Source organism: Mastigoproctus giganteus, chromosome 5 (genome assembly GCF_048544385.1).
Source record: "Mastigoproctus giganteus isolate SK-2022 chromosome 5, ASM4854438v1, whole genome shotgun sequence".
Lineage (NCBI taxonomy): Eukaryota > Metazoa > Arthropoda > Arachnida > Uropygi > Thelyphonidae > Mastigoproctus > Mastigoproctus giganteus.
Window position 1 is genome coordinate 83,529,708 of NC_143579.1, and position 13,020 is coordinate 83,542,727.

The 13,020-nt window shown below is 35.4% G+C and overlaps 1 long non-coding RNA gene across 1 annotated transcript in view; it reads right to left on the reverse strand.

Annotated features, from left to right (window-relative positions):
* LOC150085528 (uncharacterized) overlaps positions 1 to 13,020 on the reverse strand; it is a 147,553-nt gene that overhangs the window by 46,270 nt on the left and 88,263 nt on the right. The window contains exon 2 of the long non-coding RNA XR_016546971.1: positions 9,125 to 9,203. This is a non-coding gene — a long non-coding RNA (uncharacterized LOC150085528). The remainder of the gene's footprint in view (positions 1 to 9,124; positions 9,204 to 13,020) is intronic.

A 13,020-nucleotide genomic window follows, 5' to 3' on the forward strand; every position in this document is an offset into this window, starting at 1 on the left:
AGAAGTTATACTCTTGGTAAGAAGTAGATTCTAAGACACATCGAATCAGCATAAGATTAAAATAGTTTGGTGTGACACAAATTCTGAGAAAGCAAAAATAAGAGTTGGAGTGTGTTATAGGCCAAATAACTGTGACGTGTATAATGAACAACTACACAGACAAATAGAGTGGGCCAGTAAAACAGAATGTCTTATCAAATGGAAATTTTAACTTTCTTGATATTGGCCTAAACTTGCGTATGGCTCACCACATAGTTGTACAAATTGGAGCAGTGTAGCATCTGGGGCACGTTACTGCTGTGGACATGGGGATAGTTGAGTGACAGAAGGTAGAGAATGGTTATTTAATGTGAACTGCTCTTCTTGGACTAATGTGATTAGAGGAACCCCTAGAATAGGGGGGTTCGTCTAGAATCCTAGAATAACATGCTTATTCGGTGGTCCTGCACGCATGGTAGTGGATGCGTGCAGGACCATGCATCCACTCAGCTTACCATAACATCTCTGCTCTACAACAGCCTGGAATATATTTTAGGACAAATCTATAATAATACAGTATAAGCATAAAATTAGGAATATAAAAATATACAGAGAGACAACCTAGAGAATAAAAATAAAATTAGAAGCACAAATTAAAGATATTTCATTCTTTTGGATTGAATTGTGGGGCTCTGCAACAGTTAAAACACTGAAAGCACTATACGTTACAGAACATTAAGTCTTGAAGTGGATGACTTGGAGGAGTCACCTTTTCCAGCAACCTACAATAATATAGCAAAATAATTGGGACTAATGAGATTACTAGAAATTAGTATGCGAGTACGTCTGTACAATCGAAATGGTAAACTGGAAGAATTTCAACGTCTTACACTTGGGTCTTTGTGTGCTGGAGTTGGGGAGACAAATATCCTTCGCTCTACTCCAAAATTTGCTCAAACAAGTGATGATTTGATTTATCGAATTGTTTCCTTTCCATTGTAATGCTTATCCTCGCTGAAAACATAGAAGCTGACTTTAACAAATTTACAATTTGTTTTATACTGTACTCATAGGCAGGTGGCGCAACGGTTCTCAGAGTCATTGGATCGTGTTTCTTTGTGGAATTCGCTTTGTCTCTTTTAATTTAGTGTTATAATTAGCATTATATGATAAAATGTGTGTTATTTAACTCAATGTTTTAGGATACTAAAGGTTTTTGACCATTCTAACAGTATAATAGTGTTTTTATTCTGGATTTTATTTCAACATGTCAAGTTTCGCTTGTGTGACTACGACTTGAATGCTTATCGATGAATACCGAACTGCAATGTGGTGTCCAAATGTCGGTAAGTTTGAGTAATAGTTTTAATTTTGACTTCATTTCATCCAGAGTTTCGTATTCGTTTGTAGTTACCCTGTAATGTTGGAACTTACCTGCTTTAATTTAATACGGAGGCCTTTTAAATTATTAATATGAAGAATGTATTAATATTCCAGCTTTGTAACTTACAGATAGACGTATTTTAACTTGTTTTTATGCAAAACGGGAAGAGATGAATAGTAGCAAAGAGCAAGACAATTTGAAACAAGAAAACAGAACATAATTAGGTATGTGTTTGCATATTGGTTAAAAATACCACCAAGCCAACCTTCTCCCCCTATTTCTACAGACGGGCAGTCTTTGGATGAACCTATTTTATTTACAGGTTTCCTGTTTCTTCATATAATTAACTGAAAGCCATCAGACAGAGGAATGACTGATAGAGGTCACATTTGAAAGTGTGTATAATTTTCTAAAGGACTCAACCTATAGTATAAGTTAAAACAACGCCAGACTTTCATCTTAATATCTGCATAAGCATTGGCTAACCCTCCCCCTCTTCAGAATTTCACATTTAGGTAGACTTTACTCTTTCGTGAGTTACTCTGTCGAAGTATAGAACGAAATTGCATACCTTGTAAGCCGAGGGGGTGCTCATTTGTTGAAGTTGGTGATGGATATTACTTCGTAAATTAACTTAAACATTATCTGTATCCATGTCAAGTGTTAACATGGATGCAGGTACGACTCGCATTTGGCAATTTTTGATCCGTTTCTGCCTGGTGTACACTGCCAATTATTCACCCAAAAGTGCTCTACTTCGGTGCAGATTTGAATACGTAGATTAAATTCGGACAGGAACCGCGGCTTGTTAAAACCATGTGGTGCATTTATTTAAATAAATTAAATACCAAGTTCGTGTAATCAATGAATCAGGAATCATGCTGAGAGAAATTGTAGGCGTTAATGTTTTAAGTCGGTGAAAGTTAATTAATAGAAAAGATCCTGTGCAAAATGCAGTTTCCGTGCAGTTATTCAGTCTTGGCGCACGCTGGATTAATATAGGGGGATATACGTATTTTTTTGGAATATTTTCCAAACTTTAAAACGGAAATTTGAGGACACTGTTAAATAATACACCTTGTTCACAAAGACCTGGCTTTCAGATAGAGTAGCATCTTATTTTACATAATCAATAAATATTATGTTCATATAAAAATGATCTTATACAGTGCCTTGCCAGTAGCATACGAACATCCCCACAAACTTCATCGCCATTCTCATATTTTAACAGATGTCCGTATATTTTTGGTATGACGCTGTAAGTGCGACTTTAGATAAAGAATATGGACTTATTCTGATGGGAAGAAAAAGGACCGTTTTTGCTTGAATTTACGTAAATTATTTGGCAACTGAGAACGGTTTTAAAACTCTATAGAAATGGTAAACTGCAGAGAAGATGGAGTTGAGAAGAAGAGATATCTGAAGCCGACAAAGACAAGAATCCTCGGTATTAGGAAGCCGGGACACTGAAATTTATGGGGATGAAGAATGAAGTCAGTCTCTCCTTTAACGGTGTCATTTCTTTGCTAGAAATCGGATAGGCTGCCATCTCAGTGGGTCAAATCCAAATTATGGTGTGAGCTTTTTCACGGTTAGACCGATGAAAGAAGAATTGGTGCTAGGGTCTCCCAGGCAAGATGTTCACGTAAAGGTTTTTGATTGAATAAAGACATATTTTCACTCTCAGCCACCGGAGATGTAAGAAGCGTGCTATCACAGAACTCGGAAACTTTTCATGCTTCACCGAGTAGTCGGGTTGCATAAAGAACGACTACTGTTAAGGATAGCGAAGGATAAGGATCGGATGAATGAATAGGATAAGGAAATTGTGCGCAATAAAGGATTAAGGAACTTATCTCAGAGACATTCAATATGTTCAGTCAATCAACATCGCTTGGAAATAAACAAAATATTCTTTAAAATAACTGCTGCTGAAACAGCAATTATGTCTGCTGTTAATAATAAATCTTGTTATTATCAACGGGGTACTGACAGCACACCCGTTTATATAAACGCTTGACCAACTTCAGTGACCTTCGCGTGTAGTCCGAATGTAGGGTATCAAACTGTCTGGATTCAGACATGATTATAGTGTGTTAGAGACTGAGGCTTCATCTTAAGGGATACACAGTAATTTGAAAATATTTTGGTGTTATTCTTGCCTACTAATTATGATGACATGAAATTTCATCCCTGGTTCCTCCATGCTTTGAGATTCGGTTGGTGTACACCACAGCAATTCATGGAATCTATTTGATATTAGGATTTCTGAGATGATCAATGATCGTACTATTTTTATTTGAGATGTTATTTGTAGTCCTGAGGCGCTCTCGAGGTCACTTATAGGAGGTCGAATTCTCATCAAGGTCCTTCAGCTTGTTTACTTGAAAAGTTGACCTGACAGTGGCGCCATCTGAGAGAAGCGCGGTTGACACCAGAAGTCGGTTAAATGTTTGATCGCTACACAATTTTTCGTGCCGCCTTTTCTCCACGTGAGATTTGAGAAGCACTTATTAAATTGTTGATGCGTCATTATCAAAACTCTCACTTTGTGGTACTGTTGTTGTTAAATTAATTTATGAAAGAGTTCGTTTCAAATTTTAGTTCAAATTGGGAATGAAATTTCCTGCTGAATTTTCGATATCCAAAATAATTCCACGTGTAGTATCCAATTTCTTTGTATACGTTAACTTTTTTTTATCATCCACTGAATCATCACTTGGATTATAACCGACGCCTCCATCTTATTTTTTCACATCCCATGAGAAATGATTTCGTTCCAGTTTTATTGCATTGGATTTCGGTGGTTGTTGTTATGGTTTCATTAAATGACATTTTTATGTTTCACTCCTTTGGACACATCGATGGAGGGAGAAGTTTATTTACCTTGAGCTATTTAATAATTTTTTTAGTTTCTCATAACCAATGCAAGAGTTGGTTTAATACTGGATTACATGATGTGCAATAGAATCTCGTCAGAGATCGTCCAGGAAGGATGCTGTTCTGTGATTTATTTATGTTTCATCTATTGAGATTGGTTTCTCTGTTTACGATGAAAAAGAGCCATAAAATTAATAATTTAAAGAGGATTTTGCAACTAGATTGCAGGGATCTTTAGGTTTGTAGAATTTCATCTAGTAGTGTTGAATATAAACATAAGGATGGGTGATTTGAGATTTGGTACTCTATACACTAAGGGATGAAAAGGCAGAATAATGAAGACTGAAGGAAGCAGGTTGAGAGAGTATTTTAAAAGGGTGACCGCATCTTATTCAAAATAAATAGCGTAATAATTCTCAGAATATTTCTTTGTTGTGCAACATTGAGATAACTCGTATTGATAACTTCAGAAAATGAGATATCTTGTCTTTTTCCATTGTGTAAAGTCTGTCTTTTTATATCAGTATAAAGTTTATTAAATTTACGATCTGTTATGTTAACCTTTTTTCCTACTGAATTAGTAGAGCTAATATGCATTACCAATTTAAATAATGATTTTTGAGCTGTTTTAATTTATCGTTTTAATAAGAGTTAGTGAAGTTTAAAAATATATTTTAAATGTACATAAGCTTTTAAAATGAATGCTGTCTCATGCGGTTAGAGAAAATTATAGTTACGTAATCAGAGATAGAACTTAACTGCGTGTCTAAAGGTGATCCTTATTCTATTTCAAGTTAGTAATATAATACAGCAGTGAGGGTGGTCTCGTCTATAATTGTATGAATGGGCGGTCTTTGACATAAAGATAACAAAGAATAGGAGAGGACTAATTCGACAAATTCTCACGATAGTGGTAATCAATGGGTGCTGCTCTTCGTGGACTAATGTTATTAGTGGAGTCCCACAGGGTTCGGCGTTGGGCCCATTGTTGTTTTGTATATTTATCAATAATATTGATGAAGCTATGTCAAGCTTAATGTCCTAGGTTATAGATGATACAAAGGTTGGCAGGGTTGTTAATGGCAGTGTGCTACTGTAACAGGATCTAGAAAAGTCGGGCAGATGGGCTGAGAAGTGGCAACTGAAGTTTAACATTGACAAATGCAAAGTATTGCATGTGGGTAGAAGTAACCCCAGAGAGTGCTGTACTATGGAAGAATATTAGATTGCCTTAACTGCAAAATATTCATATCTGAGTACCTGTTTGCAATTCTCATTCCATGGGCGATATACATACCCCTTTGAGTAACATAAATCAGATAGAAATACCCAGCCAACCAACTTCTGCTAGCGATGAGTTTTCTTTACAAGCAGTCGGGAGACTTTTGAAAGTCATGTCAGTCAGTAAACACATTTAAGTAGAAGGATTCTAATCCCATTACATAAGAGTTGCGCTAAATATATCGACAATTGCTATGCCATGATTTGTAACAAAATAATCAGGTGCAACAACGATGTAATTTTTTTTTCGTGGAGTTCTTGATTGCTGTCTTATACAGTGGTGTTTATAATTATTCTTTAATACTTCTTTTAAGACAGTAATAACGGACGACTACTGATAAATTAGAAGGAATATGAAATACTATTTTACGGCCTATGATTCAAACCCTTTTGTGAATTATTTATTGCTGTATTTAGAGCACTTTTGGCCAAATAAGGCATAATACTTCAAATTCATAATACTAATTTTTCATTGGATGAATTTTATGGCTAAGAGGTGTCTCGCTTTCTTCCCATGTCAACGAAAGCCTGCAGAATCCATTTGAAAAACTGTGTAGAAGATATCGAACCGTTTAATTTTGCAGATACGAACTCGGACTTTCCAAAGATATCTGATCCAATGTACCTCTTAAGCAAGAGTCAGCATCATTTCTCACAATATAGACTTCTTTAAAAATAAGCAGTCTTAATATCGGTTTATCACAATTATTATACAAATTTTTCCTCTGTTGTAAACAAAATACGCCAGTTGTAGAATTTATTATAATAAATAGTAGATTGTAATTTGAACTAGACTTAAATCGGGCTAGAAATTCATGAGATTCTGAAAATGGTGTTCTCTAGTTATTCTGTTGCGATCGAATAAAATATGGTTTGTGATCGTCCATTTTCAGTCTCTTGATTTAAAGGATAAATTAATTCCTGTTTTGAAATTTCTAATGATAAAGCTCTTCTTCAGTGCGACCTTTGAAGTCACCGCTGCGTCTTAGCTATCTGAAGCTGTAATATGCGCACCACGATATTTAAAGCCATAATCGAGTAAGGACATTTAAATTGTTCGTTTCATCCCTACAATATAGGAAAGAGCTTCCGTTTTATAGCTTCTCAACAATTTACATACAAAGAATTGCTGTATGAAGTTCCAGAACCCGTTGCTAATCATGAAGCACTACGTCCTTCCAAGTAATGTTCATGAACTAGAAGAATCTTTGCGGACCTAGTTGGGGGACCAATGGCAGCCCTCTTTTACTCGCTTTTAGTTCCATCCCAGAATGATGGTGGATGACGATTCGAAGCTAACAAAACTTTTGTCGGCTTTACTCTCGAGCTGCCTATTGACACTACATCCAAGTCATGACGGATTATGGAATCCGAGCAGTTCATGGCTGCCAGACACACACACGGACGCACGCACCAGCCCTTCACGTGAAAGTGCGAGCCAGGCGCGCGCACACAGAGGAAAGTCATTTCCTTCGAATGCCAACCCCACTCCGGCAGTGAGCGACAAACCTTGGAAGACATTCATCACGTCAACCAATTACAACACCGAAGAAAATAGTGATGGGGGTGCGGGAGCCGACGTCTTGTTGCGGCCGAGACGTGTTTGCCTACAGAGTGCAGCAGTGGCGGCACTAACAAGACGGACGGCTGTTTGCTGTTGTCAGGGCCCATAAAATATGGCGGAAGTGGTGTGTTAGCTGGATGGACTGGTGTGTTTGACAGATAACCTATAAATGGTGTGCGTGTGGCTTACGATCTTCTCTCTCTCTCTCTCGCAGATTGAGGGAGGGAGGGAGAGGATGCACGAGGCCGGAGAGGATGTTTCATCGCACTTGCCATGCAGATTGAAAATTTAATGGCGCCTTTGATTTTGTGTACAGATTTGCTATCTGAGAAAATGTGGAATGTATGCATACGTGGTCATCCATTGCGGCACAGTATATTCACGCTGTATCGCAGCGGGAGGACTCATCTAATCACTTAGTGAATTTTTTTTGTATTCTGGGATTCTGGGAGTTTTATTAAACTCCCCGAGTGTGAAAAACATCAATGTTAAAAACCCTTAAAGATAGAAAACAAAACGCTTGCAAATTAAATATTTGGACACGTCAGTTGTAGCAATTTTAATTCTTGCCTTTTAGGCAGGAGAAGTTTAATCAGCAACCCTTCGGCATTAACAAGTCATGTAATGAGAGTGGGGATAATGATTGAGTGAAAGACATTTACAGAGGTTAAGAACTATCTCTTCTTAAATGATGTGCAATGTACAGTTGTATTATTCCGCACTATCAGATTAGTTCCTGCTTTTTATCACTGATAAATGATACAATTACTTATTCATTTTATAATACAGTCACTTTACAAGTAAGATAGAAATACTTGTAAAAGACTAACGCAACGTTTTGCGATTATAGATACAAAATAGAAATGCGGTTAAAATATCAAAGGGAGTGTTTTTATTACTGACCCATTAAGGTTCGCTTTATCTTCCTCACAATCTTAAGTTGCGAAGAAATTCAAGTGATACCTGTGGGTGGAGAAAGCAGCTTTTAGGTATAGCAGACACAGTAAGAGTAGCTTAATCGGTACTCGGTGGCCTAACTGAAAGGAAAATGCCAAATTCTGTTGCGCAGACAATTTTTATAAATTTTTTCTAGAACATAAATAATAAACACGAATTTTAACAAGTTCCATGCTAGGCGAAGAATATCTGTAAATTGTGGGATGCAAAAGGTTCCATCTTCATTGAATTTTGAAGATTGTTAATATAATTAATATTACAAGCTTAAATATTACAAGATGTTTAACTGACTGTTCATAATATTTATTTAAAAAAGTAGAAGTCAACAGTCCAAAGGTACTGTTCCACTAAAACAATCCAGACCTCAAATATACGCAGTATACCGAAGGATCTGAGATGGGAGGCGATTTTTCCATTGTCGCTCTCTATTTATTTATTTAAAATTTTGAGCAGTGTTCCATTCCAAATATATTTATTTTTCAACTATTGCAAAAACTCTTAAGTATTATGAAGGTAGAAATCGTAGAGAAAACATTGCTAACTGAAACATAATAACTAATCGCGGTGGTATAAGATGAAAGTAAAGGTTTATGTCTGTGTTTGAAAATGAAAACAATTAACACCACGAAAATGTAATTTTCAGTTTTTCAATTTCTAATTATCCCGCAGAAAATCTCTAAAAAAAGTTTCATCTTGAATATCCACTTCAAAGAACGCCGTGAACTTTTAAAGGTAGATTGAGATTGAAACAAAGTAAGAAAAGGATGCTACGTTTATTATCTTCCCTCATCAGAAGTGTGGGCAATGCTAAGATAAAGATTGAAACAAGATAATATACATCACAGCACTAATAGATAAGGGTCTTTTTATGGCGCAAATTTTTAATTAACTTTAGCAGTGTGAAGAGAAAAGCTTAAGTTTCATTAGTGGTAACGAGGCCATTAATAATTATAGAACGGTTACGTCTAGGGAAGTGGGATGCATAAAAAAAGAGACCCTTCACCTCATTACCTGTAACCTATTGATCGCGTAACATTAATGAAGTATGGAGGATTATTAGACTTCACGTAAAAATTTACCTCAAGAATTGCTGGAGAGACAACGGAGATGACTTCACTTACATTTCCAAGTACTTGAACCAGTGCTGGCTTTGATGAGCTGAAAGACAAATTAACTCTAATGAGTGAGACGTCTTCACCTCACAGTTGCTCTAAAACAGTATCCAAGAGGTGAGAATTTCTAAGTGTTGTGTAGTTTATTTTTTATGGGAAGAACACGAAAGACACCAAGGAAAAGAAATATATATATATTTTACATTTTAGAAATTCAAGATATGGAATTTCCTAATTCGATGCTCTCCACTTCGAGTATCAAAATGAGTATTTTTAAATAAAATTCCATTTTATCAGAAAAAAAATCAAATTACAAGGATTAGTTTGTTTTATTTTACAAATTGGGTGTGATCAAAGTGTTCCCGATTACATTAAAAAAGTTCTCATTAAATTAAATTTAGATTCATTTAAAGATAAGAAAGAATATCTTTCTAGAAATGTGATTCCGAATTTCATTAAAATCAGACCAATATAATAACCCGACTCCTAGTGGATATATTTATGGTTAGATCTTTCAGACATATTTGTGACCAATAATATTAATAATTGTTTTCCTACCGTTCTTAGATAACTAACAAAAATTCATTCATGTTTTCAATATTCCCTCTATGGTTGTGCGATCAGTTTGACGGTTACTCTTCCTTCGGAAAGTTGTTTGGACTAGTTGAAATTTCGACATATAAGACCCATCAGAAAATGCTTATAACGATTCTAAATTTCGACCGAGATTTCCTTAATTTAACCACCAAAAATCTCACGTCCATAAGCTGTTCCTTATATTTTATCCTTAATTTATTTTTCGTTCTGAAGAAAAGCAGTTTAAATTAAGTTTATTATTATGAGATAAATGATAAACACACAACTTACAACCTCTGTTAGGAGAAGAAACACGATACAACATACACTAGCAACTTTTTCGCTTGTCGTTGCTACTTCTAAAGGTTTATAGACAAACTTCGTCTACATTCCGCTAAAAAGAACATATAAGAAGTAAAAAACTATAAAATGGAACTGAACAGGCGATGATAAAGAAACGTAAACTTCTGATATTAGATGTGAGCATCGTCAACAGGGCGGCTCCTTAATCTCAAACATTCTCAGTGTCTAGTTTGTACCTTTTGCAAAAATAAAATCTTTTACAGCATAATCTCTACAATCATACATAGTTTCCATAGTGAAGTCAACAGTTGGACACCTGGTGAGGAACACATTGAATATATGACATCTATAATTTTGTAGAGATGGTCACAGCATTTGTCTCATGTAGACTAAGGTCTTAAGCTCATCTTTCTGTTATAGCAAATGGATGGAATCCCTATTTACCATTGATCTTGATCTTCCACGCTATTTCGATCTAACAGGTGATCCCATGTATGCCAATGACAGTACTAAATGCAAAGTCCACCGACTGAATCAGAATGATTTTCGTCTGAAGGGAGTAGCGTTGGTAGTTCTCCACAATTACCTAAATATACAAGGATGTGCAGCCAACATATTAAACCAACATGCGCTGAATATGGGAGAACATGGAATGCTGAGCTGATTCAGTCGGTGGACTTTGCATTTAGTACTGTCATTGGCGTACATGGGATCACCTGTTAGATCGAAATAGCGTGGACGATCAATGGTAAATAGGGATTCTATCCAATAAGCACCGTGTAGATGCAAGTTATTTTAATTAGAAATAACTTGTATCTAAACGAAGAATATGTACGATATACAAGATGCTATATTGACTCTTAAGTATCCCGCTGAACTTCCCACAAAAAAGCCGTAAAAATCAGAAGGAAGAATAGGGATATTGAAATTGAGAGAAGCAGTATATAAGGACTAAATAAAGATGAAGAGAAATGTTCTAAAATCAAAATAGCTAAATTCGCCGAAGAAGAAATGAATGAAAACAATCTTAATTTCTGAAGCGAATAAAATACATAACGAACACAAAATTATCCTAAGAAGGATGAGCAATGAATCAAAGAAAAAACATTGGTCATAATAAGAATTTTAGAATAAAGGAAACTATTATAATTATCAACTGTATTATATTAGTATAGAAAGTGACAATGAATGAGTTGTGACTGACTGTAAGAATTTTGGCTTCCTTTTGTGTTTTGTTCATCAAAATGTAATTAAATAGAAAAGTATGTGTTTTCCCTTCCTCCTAAAATAGATGATTGGATTTTGCAATAATCGAAACTTTTGCGTACCAGGTATTGGAGAAACAGAATATTCGGAAAAGATCTATTGCAAACTAAAATACAATGCTCGAAAGAGATTACAATAAAATGTTGAAGAGAATCCTCAAGAGTCACCAGAAGATGACATTCAGATGCAGTTTTCCATTTTTGGATCCAAGTGGAGTGCAAATTGACTATGGGAAAGTTTCTGATACGCAACACGATGTAGTACAAAATGTTAATGAAGTTTGTCTCGCTGTTCACATCGCTACAATAGATGAATCTATTTTAAATAACTTTAAGACCACTGTTTCGAAAACATTTCGCATCAAAAGCCAAGAGATTGTAAACTTAACTTCGAATCAGTGTTCTTCGACAAACACGTCGTTCAACAATTTTTGAGGAAGTGAGCGCTATCTGAAAAACAAGGTTCTGCTCGGTTCTGATGAAAGGCTCACATGCTGGGGGAAAAAGATCAAAATATCGTCGCCCAGTCATGGACCCCTTATCCGAAATTCTTCGTCTTATGGTTTTGGGAATTCGCTTCAACGTTTAAGTACAGTTGTGTTATTTTATCTAAACACAAAATGCAATGAGGACTTTCAGAATTAGCCTGAAGATGCTAGAAAGTGCAGTTCAAAGTGATACTTATCTCACGCCATTGGAGTAGTTGCAATAAATTCGACATCGGGATCTAAAATGTTCTTTTTTTTTTTTTTTTTTGGTGCATTTAGCTTACACAGTTTTTGCAGTGAAGTTTTTTTTTTTTAATTTTTGTTAAGAGCAACTATACAGATTCACCAGTACAGTAGCTCTTTTGTTTCAAATTGAACGATCATAGATGAATGCGTCCTCATAAACGAACCATTTCTACAAAAGGAAACGCATATTATTACAATTCATTACTTTTAAGAATGAAAACATTAAGGGAATTTAAGAGTCGAAATAGTGTCTGAAAGTTACCCGCAATTTAGCCAGTTTCTTCACCGTATAACATCTCAGTTACACAGAGAAGCTATTGTTGCAGGGGAAAGAAGAAATTCCGTTAGGTACTGTACAATAAAATGAAAATGCAAGGAAACGAACTCATTCTGCACCTGTCAAAAAATAAAGAACAACCCTGTCATTGTTCTCATAGTCAACGGTGCTTTGCACACAGAATGGGAAGCAGCTTCTTGTTTTATTTATTTAGCGAAACAGCTGCTACAGTACGGAGAACAGATAGAAAATGTCAAGAAAATAAATTAACAACATAAATACTAATATTAAATCATAGATATTAAATAATAGAACTTTATGTTCATAAGAAATAAATGGCATTTTACAAATAGTAATAAAAGTATGACTTTGAAAATTAAAATCTATTTTAAAATTTACATTATATTTATAACTGACTCCCCTGCAATTTAACGCGTTTCTTCGCCGTATAACACTTCTTTATGCAGTTAAGCTACTGTTGCAGGGAAATTAGCAAACTCCTTGTTATTAGCAATGGCCACATGATGCAATGAAACCTATGGCTTAGCCTTATGGCATATAATAAAATAATAATAATAAAATTTTTAAAAATAGTTAATAAGAGAAAAGGAAATAGACAACGTATGCGTTTCCCTCCTCTCTTAGGTAATTATCCAGTTGATCTATGAATTTCCCAAAACTGGCAGCGTGAACCACCCATGTAGGTAA